Source organism: Podarcis bocagei (assembly GCF_964188305.1).
Source record: "Podarcis bocagei genome assembly, chromosome: 6".
In the NCBI taxonomy this organism is placed as follows: Eukaryota; Metazoa; Chordata; class Lepidosauria; order Squamata; family Lacertidae; genus Podarcis; species Podarcis bocagei.
The window spans coordinates 60,535,653-60,548,010 of NC_138130.1; the positions used below are offsets into that span (position 1 = coordinate 60,535,653).

At 39.7% G+C, this 12,358-nt stretch overlaps 1 long non-coding RNA gene across 2 annotated transcripts; it reads right to left on the reverse strand.

The window, feature by feature from the left end:
• Positions 1 to 1,473: 1,473 nt before the first annotated feature.
• Positions 1,474 to 11,664, reverse strand: LOC308589876. Of its 2 annotated transcripts, none has more exons than XR_014009526.1 (3): positions 11,622 to 11,664; positions 8,409 to 8,567; positions 1,474 to 1,722 (listed from the first exon to the last, which is right to left on the reverse strand). It is a non-coding gene; the product is annotated as an uncharacterized lncRNA (long non-coding RNA). The 2 variants fall into 2 exon arrangements; XR_014009527.1 differs by lacking the exon at positions 1,474 to 1,722 and adding an exon at positions 2,379 to 2,487.
• Positions 11,665 to 12,358: the final 694 nt, after the last annotated feature.

Sequence of the window (12,358 nt, forward strand, 5' to 3'; positions counted from 1 at the left end):
ACCATTTCGGTTCACAATATTGGCACATCAGAATGGGCTGCTCTCTTGTGCTGTCTCAACATTAGCTGTGCTGCAGTCATGACGACTGGTGCGGCAGTTCACAGAACTGGGCTAAGAGACTGAGGGAATGTCTTGGCGGTCATGCCGCTGGACAACCTAAATTGGAATATTTATTTATCCGTAGCTTTCCATTTCTAGTTCCCATTTCTCAGTGGCTCAGGGCAGGTCTGAAAGAAGAAACTTTCAACTGAAATCAGATTAAGATGGTTCCAAGCCTGACTGTCATGACCATGTGTCAAATGTAATTGCCTCTCAAGAGCTCTTTATGACGAGTCTTTCCCCCAACAGAAGGCCTTGGCTGAAAATGTTTGTAGGCATGTTTTAAAGGCCCATGTCTAGCTGAAAGCAAACTCTTTGACTTCGTAGCTCTGGCAAAAGTCTTTTCTAATTCCTCAGCATGGAATATGTTATTGAGAGTGATGCTAGAGAAATTATTCAGCTTTAACTTGTTCAGAATCAGGTGTATGAATAGATTCTGATTTGGCAACTTTTCTCAGAGATAATGTTCTTTGCTGATCTATGATCACTTTTAAATCAGTGTGAATTTTTTTCCTTTTATGTTTCTGAGACAAACAGTGTTGATGAGAGTTATCAGCGGGAGTTGTGCATTAAAATACAAATCATCATTCCAAAGTCACTGCTGATGAATTTCTTCTCTTTATTTCCATTGGAGAAACACTTCTCTACAGTGCAAGGTTATATACTTCAGGATCACAGAGTAATTGTACCCCCAGAGCATATCAGTTCAAATTATATGCAGGGCATTGTGGCATATGTCATATGAATTCCCTGGTCAAATGCTATCTAATGATGACCTGAGCTGGCTCAGGTTTCTATTCTGCAAAAATTGCAAACTGTGATCTTCATTATAATTTATAATTAATGGGCAGCAATGACTTTACATTTGCAGTTATAGACATCATCATATTTTTACAGCAAGATCATGGAGCTTTCACCAGCTTCACTGTGATAGTTGTGCCACTTCAATTAGCTTTCGGACAGTCCTCCTATGTCACATTTACTAAGACCCATATAAATTAATGCTGCTACACTTCCTGAAGGTTCAGAGCCATCACTTACATTCTGCAATTTACTGCTGCAAACTCAGATACTATCGTTTGTCACTGCGGTATTCCATAGTCACTGGGAATTCAAGGAAAGTTACAATGCAAGTAGTTTATACCATTTTACAGTGCAGCTGACACTGTGGAAAAAAGACAAAAGTGATTATCTTTGTCCAAAAATTCTACCATTCCTCTCAAACATTGTGATGTTGTTAGAAAGTAAAGGAAGTTGGTTTTTTTGGGAATAAGGAACAAAACGACAACATCACAAGAAATCACTTCCATGTTCAAGTCTGAAAAGAAGTGACCACAGGCAGCTATTGTTTCTAGATGTTCATGCACAGGGGGTACCGCAAACAGGCTCTCACCAAGGCCATTCTTCCCTTTCCTCTGCCATCTCTCATGGCACCACTATGCTAGATACAAAACAGTGCTTCTAGGTACAGTTGATAACATGAAAATCTTCTCCTGCTTCTCATATACTTCTGTCCATCAGCCTCCTTCGGGGCTCAAGCTTACAGGCTGTATTTCCTCACTTCCTATTGGTTACTGATATGCAGTTCCCTTTATCGACATGATTTCTGCTTCCTCTGAAAAACTGATGCATAATTTGTATGTCAAATTCGTATCATTTCCCTAGTTCCAGCAGTGTGAATGAACAAGGACTATCTGATAGGAAAAGATAACACATGTCTACCTCTAAAGGGGAAAAGTAGCATTAATCTTGTTTCAGAGCATTGCTGATGAAAGTCGTTACACAGACATCAATCAACTTGAAGTAAGTTTTTCTTCTTCAATTCAACAATTCCATTTCTCAGGCAACACAGGGAGAAAGACACTCATGGATTAGCTATTATCTCCAGCAAGTTTATTTTACACCAGAGATGGGGAACCTGTTGCCCTCCAACAGCATATGGACTCCACTGTGTCCGGATAGAGGTGTGACATTTCTGGTCATTGGCCATACTGTCTGATTAAAGTAGGAGCCCAGAAACATTGAGAGTGCCACAGGTTCCCCTTTAGTGTACCTGGCTTCTTTTGGTACCAGTTCTACACATAAGGACTACTGTTTGACTTTGGTGGGACATCCACATTTCCACCACAGTCACCACAGTTATGAATATGAATACTGACCAGAGAAATAGCCATGCTTTCTGAAGTAGAAAAAGTGGGAGTGTGTATTTATTTGACAAATGGAACATAGAACTGAATGGCGTCTATTCAGTTGAATTTCTATTTGATCCAAAACAAACCCAGAGGGAAACTAATAGGCACAAACAGAAGTCAAATCATGCCCATCTGTTGCATTCTGCTGTTTTGTTGGTGTTTAGGATCCTGTCCAACCTGGACCTTGGGCGGATGTCTGCAGGTGACAAAAAGTGGAACAAAAAATAAACAGGAAACAAAAGTATCAAGACATGAAGGAAATGGGATTTTAACAAAAACAAATGAGAAGAAATCAAATTTTGACAAATAAAACACAAAATGTATGAGGCGTTTGGCAACAAATGGGAACAGAATCCTGAAATGACAGAAATGTTCTTTCACACATTTAACTCACACATCATTGAATTTTTACCACTTTACTTATTTCTGGATTTATTAGATTGCTGCTAAGAACCAATCTTTCTTCTCCCATTTTGCATATCAATGAATGGGGAAAGTTTGATTCCTGTTATATTGTTGCCTGCTCTTATATCCCTGCCTGCAACCTGTCTTCTGAAAATTTATTCATGATTACTTGTGTTGACCCGAGCCTCTTTTGGCAATTAGCACAACACGTGTTCACTGTTATCTGATTTTGCTGAACACATGAATGTCCATTCCTCACAGGCAAGGTGTGAATATGGTTATGAATATGAGATAAAATTATATATATTTTCATTGCAGTTGCTCCGTTTTTACTATAGTGCTCAGACACTGTTACATGATTGAATGTTGTATTATTTCCCATGTAGCCCTATGTCAATATAGTGCTTGGGATGGCCACAGATTTTTGCTAAGCCTGCAGTCATTCCAAACCAGAAAAAGTGATCTTTCTGAGAGCTAACAGAATTCTATTGGAAAATCACCTCCCTTCATCAAATTTCGCACAGACTAAAGAATTCGGCATTGGAAAGCGGGGACAGGGGGCAGAATCCTGTATTCAGAACTCTATGCATTGTTGAACAGATGGTTGGCACTTGGAGAGGGCTGATCAGCTGTTTGGAGAGTCAGGGTGTGGCAAGTTCTTGGTTGGTTGGCATCCATCTGTCTTGGGAGACAACCTGCTCCTTAAACCCAAACAAGTCATCAGTGCTGTGAAAGCTGATCATCTGTTTGGCAAATGAAAGGTCTTCATGCAGAAACATGCCCTTTGGTGAAGCACCTAGATAATCATTCAGCACAGGCAAAATGTGACAACACTTATACATATAAATATTGACAAGAGAACTAACTATGTTTACTGAAGGAGAAAAATAGCAAAGTTCTATGGTTTTGGGACTGTGTGTTTTACTTAATCAGGAGTCCAGTGTCTTACGGACACAGCCCATAATAGCAGATTCTGCTGATGGGCTTCCCATGGACAACTGGTTGGCCACTGTGAGAATAGAGTGCTGGACTAGAAGGACATCAGAAAAGATGTGATAATGACAAAACGATGACAAAGATATCTGGACAATGCTGAAAACTAGGTAGAAATGATAGCTCCATTTCTTTAAGGAGCATAGCTAAACACTATGTAGACTAACACAATTTCAGCTTATGTAGCTTACGATGTAGCCATAAAGACTACATCAGCAGTTTGCAGTGTTCAATATGGCATTAAGAGAGCCAACAATTTGCTTAAATATGCCTGACACAGATGATATAGTGCTTAAAGGCCAATAGAGCGGCTTTATATTCAGTGAAAGCTTTGAAATGTAAATCAAGCTGCATTTTGTTATCATCCACTTTAGCTGCAGTGGCAGACCTGAAATTCCAAATTGCAAAATCTTGGAGAGCCTTTTTGCCTTGAAAGGGGACATGGAAGTCCATAACTTCGTAATAGCTACATTGTTGAACAACCTAATTTAATAATAGATGGAATGAGAAATGAAAGTGGATAACGGATCATAATGAGATGGCACAATTGCTATAGAAAGATATCTTTAGATGTATTATTATGCCCAGTGAAGATGAATTCTATTTCTTGGCTGCTACCTGCCAAATCTTCAAATGGTATAAATCTGGATGCAGTTTCTCTACCTTAAAGTGCTAACACTGCAGAAGTTGAAGTACTGATCTGGTGTCTAACAATTTTGTATTTCTTCTGACTAACTTGAAATGTTCTCCCAGGAGTCATTTCCAAGATTGTCAGGTGCAACTGATGCATAGCATCTGGTCCTGTTTCTTGTCAGTATGTCCAAACACTTATTTTTCCATATACTGAAGTGCTGTCTGTTGCCATTGTTTTTAAACAAATGCTCTTGCTCTGGGTTTCTGGGAGGCATGGAGAAAGTAAGTTCTTGGTTTTGTTGTTTAGGCAAATACATATTCTATGATCCTGCATTTGTCAGCGTTATTTAGGTTTCAATCCAGTATTCTTCTAGGTTGCTCAGACTACAACTCTGATCCTTTGGTGCTTGGAGGATGAGTGCAGTTTCATCCCACCTTTAAACTCAATTACTAGCCTGGGTCAACCGACATACTGAGCACTAGTCTCTTTTGCAATGTGCTGATACAAATGAGGCCAGTGTCCATGCATAGTTTTTCCTTGCTGATTACAGGAGTTAGATCATGGAACATCCGAAATATTTATGGCAGGCTTCCTCAACCTCGGCCCTCCAGATGTTTTGAGACTACAGTTCCCTGCATCCCTGACCACTGGTCCTGCTAGCTAGGGATCATGGGAGTTGTAGGCCAAAAACATCTGGAGGGCTGAGGTTGAGGAAGCCTGATTTATGGGATAGCATGATCTGAGGGCTGGGAACTGAGAATATTTCTACTTCATATGGATCAATGAGTTTCCTCCAGGAGAAGTACACACCACTAAGGTTTAGGCTCTCTGTCCTCACCAAGTCTTTGTTACTTCAAGGGAGTTAACATCATTGACAAGGTAGGATTTAGCTTGCCTTACCCTGACCCAGCCAGAGCAGCCTGGAAAGCTTCTCTGTCCTGTGACCAGGGTCAGCCTCCCTGGCTAACACAGCTTGTTTGCCTCCAGTTTCTCTTTCTTCCTTGAGGTGGAAGGAAGGGTTCTCCTGCCCTCCTTGAAAAGGGCTCTTCTGAGGATGCTACAGCAGGCTTGGCTCATCCACTCCTGTGCTTCAGCTGTCCATCCATCATTGCCCTCCTTGAATAGGCTGCTGACAGTCAGCACACCAGGGTGATATCATCACTGGCCATGGCAAATTAGAAGGGTGCCCTGTCTGAACTGAGCAGAATGGCAGAAGTAGGACAGTAGTGCCCCTTGTCACAGTGAGTAATGATGATCATAATTATAGAAAATTAGAATAAAAGGCCATAGGAAAGTATGTCATGCTGAAGAAGCACATCACTCTGGGGTCTAGGAAATGAAATTATGGGCTTTTAGACAGAGGGAAATTTGTGTAATCCATCAAGGACAAGGGAGATGGTTTTGGCTATAGTATGGCACCATATTAAAAAATTTCTTTCCAGAGCACTGTGTATTATGTTGCATTACCGAATGTCAACAAGCATGTTTTTGCTTGCTGTTTCCTGACGGCCCCCACCCTTTTTGGGTATGATCTCCCATATGCTTGAATCGTTGCCTACTTCCATTTCCTCTTATGCTTATTTCCAAGTTTTGGAAAGTATAAATATATTTCTGTTACTCATTTTAGTAACCTTTCTGTGCTCATAAATAAGGAGGACATGTCTTACGTGTAATAAACAAAGCTACACATTCTAAGTAGTAACAAAGCATGTTGAATATTGTTGTGATATGTGCAGTTTAACTGGTAGGGTCAGACAGGAAAAAACTGAGGCAAGGGAAAAGAGGTTCATAGCATTACGAAGTAGACATATGTGAAGCACTTTGGATTCTCTAAAGTACTACATAAATGCTAAGAGTTATTAGGACATTTTCAATACTAAGAACCAAGGAATGTCAAACTTGAGAAATTCTGCTTCAATGGCCAATAAAGCTGTCCTTTCTAAAAAGATTGCTACCTGCTTAAGAAATGTACCGTTAATAATGAAACAGGAACAGCTTCACTGCAACACTAATCCTATGTGATGCAAATTAAGTTTTTGAAACTAACCATCATGTTTCTTACTAACATCTAGTTTGGAGCTAGAGTTAGAATCCTCAAGAATTTGCACAATTTTTATCCTGGCTCTACCTATTTGATATCTCAGACTATTAGTTAATATACCGTATTAATATACCATCTCTTAATATACCATCTGCCTGCAAAGCTGGTGGAAAGCTAGCATGTCAAATCATTTGTTCCCTGATGTCACAGCTTTCTATATGCAGGAAGTAATACAGGAGTCTCATATCTATAAATCAGTGAGTTGTAGGTTGTCAATTCATTCCATTATGAATTACGCATGTACATAGGACCGCTGCTGTCATATAGGAAAGGAATCAATGTATTTTTGCTTTTCATCTTTTTTAGAAATGCCTTGATGGTTGAGGATGTCCTCTGTTTCCTGACTGCTTATAGCTACAGAAGAGGATCTCCAGTGGTGTTTTCCTCATGTTAAGTGACTCTAAACACACACTTGCTAAGGAGAAGGTCCCATTTAACACAGTGGGACTTCCCTCTGAGTAAAAATGCATAGGATAGCTCTACACTTCACCAAAGGCCCAAAGCGGTTTTATAGCCCAAACTTGATCTCAACCTCAGCTTAATCAGCCTGTGATCCTGTTATGTACTGAGTTGAATAGGATCCAAACTGCAGCAGTCTGACTGGTCCTAGAACAATAGGATCCAAATTGCAGCAGTCTGATTGGTCCTAGAACAATAGGATTCAGAATGCAGCGGTCTAATTGGTCCAAGAACAATGCAGCAGTATGATTGGTTGGCAGGAACCACCCAATCATGCTCCAGATATAAGTGAATCCACAACCTGATTGGCTTACAGTAGAATTCCAGAATTAACCAATCATGTGCAGCCCATTGTGTAAATAATGTATATAAAGCAGATACTTTGAGGGGACATTCATTCATTCCTCCTCACCACTATGAGCTGAATAAAGAGCATGAAATCACTTTGCGACTCTGAGTATATTTCAGATCCTATCCTCACTTACCTAGAAGGAAGTGCTATTGAACTGAGTGGGACACACTTCTGAGTATAATAAGTGGTCCCAGCCATTAACATGAAGAGGCTTGATGCACAACATACACTGTGGAGCTTTCTTTCTTTGAAACAGTGCCAAAACAATATTAAAACATCGTCAGGGATTCATTGTGAAATAACTGAAACACAACTCTGGACTTAGGAAAAGCCTTTGAGTTTAGCAAGGATACCTTATATATTCGTTCTATGACTTTTATGCACATTAGGGATTAATACTCTATACTTTTAACAAGTGTCAGGTCAGTTTACAAATTTAAGATTACTCTAAAGCAAATGAAAACAAAAACATCAGAACATCTCACTATAAGAGAGCAGTCTAAAAGCTGCTTCAAGAATCACTTGCCTGCCTTTCATGCGGCCTCTTTTGACCCTTCCTGCTTTGACAAACTCTTATGTGTCCAAATCCCCAGCTTGGGACCTTCTGTGGATATAAACGTATAACTCTTTATGTTTTCATTTTCAGAGTGCCCTGTCCAAAAGGCTTAGGACACACCACAGCTTTCAACAGAGATACAAAAAAAAAGTTAATCTAAAATAATCCCATGCATGCTTAATCTACAAATACAACTTTTTGACCAAGGCTTCCAATTCTGCTTTATCTCAACAGAAACTGTTTTCTTTGAGACACTTTCACTTTCCTTTTCACATTTCCTCTGGACAAATCAAGGTAAATTCACTGCAGGTAGACCCTGATTAGCCACAAGGCTTTCCACATGTCCCTCGCCTTTGTGGCTCTGGGGCTGATCTCTTTCCTCCTCTGGCTTGTGCTGCATAACCTCCTTTCTCCCTTACGTCATGTGCAAAGCAATCCTTTTTCTTCTGTGTTAACATGCCCAGTAATCTGCCTGGAAAGGCACCAGCTTGCCCTAACAGAATGATCCCCATCACCTTCACCTCAGGCATAGGATCACGTGGTGGGAGATTACATGATTAAGATGTATTTTCAGTCTTGTTATTGCTGGTTGTAAACCATTCAAGCTTCACGCCCACCTGCCTTTTGTAGCATGTCAGCCGCCTCAATAAACCTCATAGATAGTCAGCTCTCCTTCATTTTCTCCAGCAGTTACTTTTTAAGTAAGCATCTGATAGTCAAATGTCATCAATTTGCCAGTGTATTTCCAGGATAGTGCTTCTGTATCATATTTACCACTGCCAAAAGCAAAACATAACATTTTTAAGGGAATAAAATATGTCAGAGACAGTTCCTGACATCATTGCTGGAGAAAGTGGTAAACCCACACCACTTTCATTTCTGCCTACTTGTAGCATTTATTTTTGGACCAATAAAATAAATACCTGTGCATTTAACTCTTTCTTGGTGGACATCACCAAGGAGACTGGCATAAACTGGCCTGGAGTTTAGTATACTTGAAGATGATAGTTACTTAGAATCCCAGTGCTTGTTTCTTCCCTGCTTCCTCACACTCTGAGATAAGAGCCCAAAAGTTCTTCTGGATTAGACCCAAGGCCTGTCTGGTTCGTAATCCTCACAGTGGCCAACCAGATGCCTGTGGGAAGCCCTCTCCAGGAACTGGTCAAAAACAAGAGCTGGACTCAAAATCATATTCTTTGTCTACTAGAAGCAGTTCTATACCATAGATTCAGGGAGTTCCTGCACTTAAATGAATGTACAATCTCATGATGCAATCATTACTGTCTTCTTTTGGGCAGAAGCAGGGGAAAGAGGTAGAGAAGCTGTAAAAGCACTGACACAGGATAGTTTAAGGGTTGAAAACCACCAAAGGGATATGAGACAACTCTATTTTATTTGACATTACAATAATGACAAGTACGATCAAGTACACCTAATGACAAGTACGACCTAGTACACTCAGAAGGCTCCACTACAATAAACTTGTCCATGTCACCTCAACTACAATAAATCTGTTCACAAGGCTCTAGCCACAAGAGAAGATAATTATCAAATGATGATGACTCACTGCTTGCTCTTGACACCTACAGTAAAGTGGGATGATCTGTCCCTCTGATCATCATTTACATAGACCTTTTCCTGTTAGTCCAGGGTAAGTCTTCACCAATAGAACAGGCAGACTGTATTAACTTACTAGGAAGTCCCTTTTGAACGCCTGTGTATCACCTTGTTTTAAATTTAAAACAACTGGAACAGATTGGTGTTCCTTTTTTAACTGTTCCTTTTATAATATTTTCTGCAAAGCAGTAAACAGATTCCCAAGGCACTTTCTGTTCTATCCTGTGATACTATTGCCATCCAAACAAATATATTGATGTCAGCAAACTAATCCAGTACTGTCAGCAAACCAATATGGTAAATTCAGCAGAATAATGGATGAATCCTAATCAATGCATTCACAAAAGTTCAGCAACATGTTCTCCACCTACTATTACATTTAGATCTTAAGCCACATTTTAAGCCAATTCTATCCCTTAGTAATGTCTCCTTCCACTTCTTCCTGGATAATGTAATTCAAGCAATCTCTTCATGCTCATGTCTTTGGGCCCCCATTAAAATGTGAAATTCTTGTTGAAACAGGAGCCGCACAAGATAACCATACCCTCGGCACTTGCACCAGCAATTAAAAATGTAAAAAAAAGAAGTAGTAACTGCCAAGGTGGATTTTGTACTAGAAGTCTAATTTTTAAATCAAAATTGGCAGGAACAGTAAATTAATTAATCCGGAATTACAATGGAACTGCTTGGAAAGTACCTATGACATTCAAATTAATACCAAAAGTGCATCAAATGATTAATGTTACTACGATGAACATCAGAGAAATTAATAAAGATTAGGCCAATTATTACAAAGTGTCACACACTAGAGATAGTTCATTGCAAATATGATGTACACCATGGAAATGGGCAATTGCTTTCCCCCAGAAAAGTCATGTTAATAGAACGATAAAGATCTGGTGGAAAATTGGAGCACCTAGAAAGTCCTTCCGAAAAGCTTCTCCTACGATGCATGCATTCACATTTCCATTGTTCTGCCTGATCTTTATGGCTTAACAGACACATATTTGATATGCAGCGTTGTGCATGGCCAGCTTTTGATTGGTGGAAGACACAAGGACATTTGGTTGCTTAGTTACATACTGGGAAACAAGTTCTTTGATATAGAGTGAATGTTAAAGAAACTTGCAGCTTAGTTCTTGTTGCAATTAGGAAGCAGAACCATTTCAGAAGTGGTCTGTGTAGAAGTTCTATTGATATTTATGCAATACCAATAGTGCTCTGTTAATCTATCAAGCCAAATATTTCCCCCCAGAACTTAAAACCTGCTCATGTATAGCTGATACGGGAGTTGGGCATTACTGAAATGTGTATAGTACTTCAGTGACTAAACAGTATGACGAGTCTAACAAACAACACATGGATTTTCCTTTCTATTTTGTCATCTGTAGGGTGATATCACACAATCCTGAAAGATTCATACTCAAATGGAAATATTCTTAAAACAACTGCAAACATCAAGGAGCAGTGGCACTAGAGGAACACAGAATGGAACTTAACTGCTTGTTCTGCACAGCAAGAAGTTGATAGAACTCTTTTACAAACGATCTCTGGGGGAAAGCCAACAGAAGCGGGGGTAGTATTCACTTCAGGATTTATCATTCCTAAGGGATGGGGATGAAAATGTTCTCTCCCTACCCTGATGGGAACCATGTGGCAAGAGGCCAAGAACCTACAGCAGAACATGACAGCCAGTCAAAGAGGCCAAATGGTCACAGGAAAAACATGCACATGATGGAAATAAAGGGACACCATGTGCCGATGTTTCTATGCTAATGCTAGAAGCCCCGAAGTTAAGATGGGCAAGCTGGAATGCTTGGTTATAAAGGAGAACACAGATCTAGTGAACATAACGGAAACGGAATGGAGAGAACCAGCAGAATACAGTCATACCTCAAGACAATCTCTGTGGGAAAGAGAGCTACACTTGCTAACAGGAAGAAATGTTCAGAATGGAATAGGCTGCCCTGGGAGGTGGTTGGGTCTTTTTCTCTTGAGGAACTTAAACAGAGACTAGTAGACCATCTGTCAGGGATGCTGTAAGTGCATCCAGCATTGCTGGTCCTGCCTGGAGTGGTAGATTGGATTAGATGCCTTCCAAGTTCCCTTCCAACCCAGTGATCCTATGATTCTACCCCACATCCCTGTGTACAATGGCACTTTAAAATAATCAAGAGGCATTGAAGAGCTTTCCATCTTATGCATCCACTGACCTTTTGTGGAGACTGTTCTTCCTGAGTGTTTGAGACAGAGAACACACAGCATGTTGTATTCCATGTCATGTCAGTCATTATTCTCTTTTTGACATCACTTGTGTTCTTAAGTCAATGCATTCTTAATTAATGAGGCATTTGTACTCAATCAAGAAACCATTTAAAATACACTTTTAATTTTAATGAGTTTCCTGTGATTAATTATTTCCACATGACTTATTCATATTTTAGGACATTTCATAATTTACACCCTCTTCCCCCTGCACATGCAGCATAAAACTTGAAATTTGAGAGTAGCTTTGACCCAGTACTTTACCAAAGTGAACATTTCTATATATTATGTATTTTCTTGCAAACTTGCCTTTACAGGTTTACAGGAACAGAAGTTGCTAATATGTAGCATGTGTACACTACTAGGCACTGAAATGTGTATGTGTGACTACTGTTATAAGAAATATGTGGTTATATGTTCAAGAATATATAGCCATTTTGTTACTCCACCATACTGTCAATTTTGCATAATATTACTATCATGAAATGTCTTGTTCTCAACAAACATACAAGCTATTCTACAGGAACAGCAACTCTAAAGATTCAGTATAAAAATCGTTGTGGCAGCTTCTTCATTCGTTCTGACACTTAGTTCACTCCTTGGTTTTGCCTCAAATCTTTTCTAATAAACAGTAAGGGCCTATATTACCATTTCACTAGGGGTAGGAGACTTGCTGCCAAGCAGA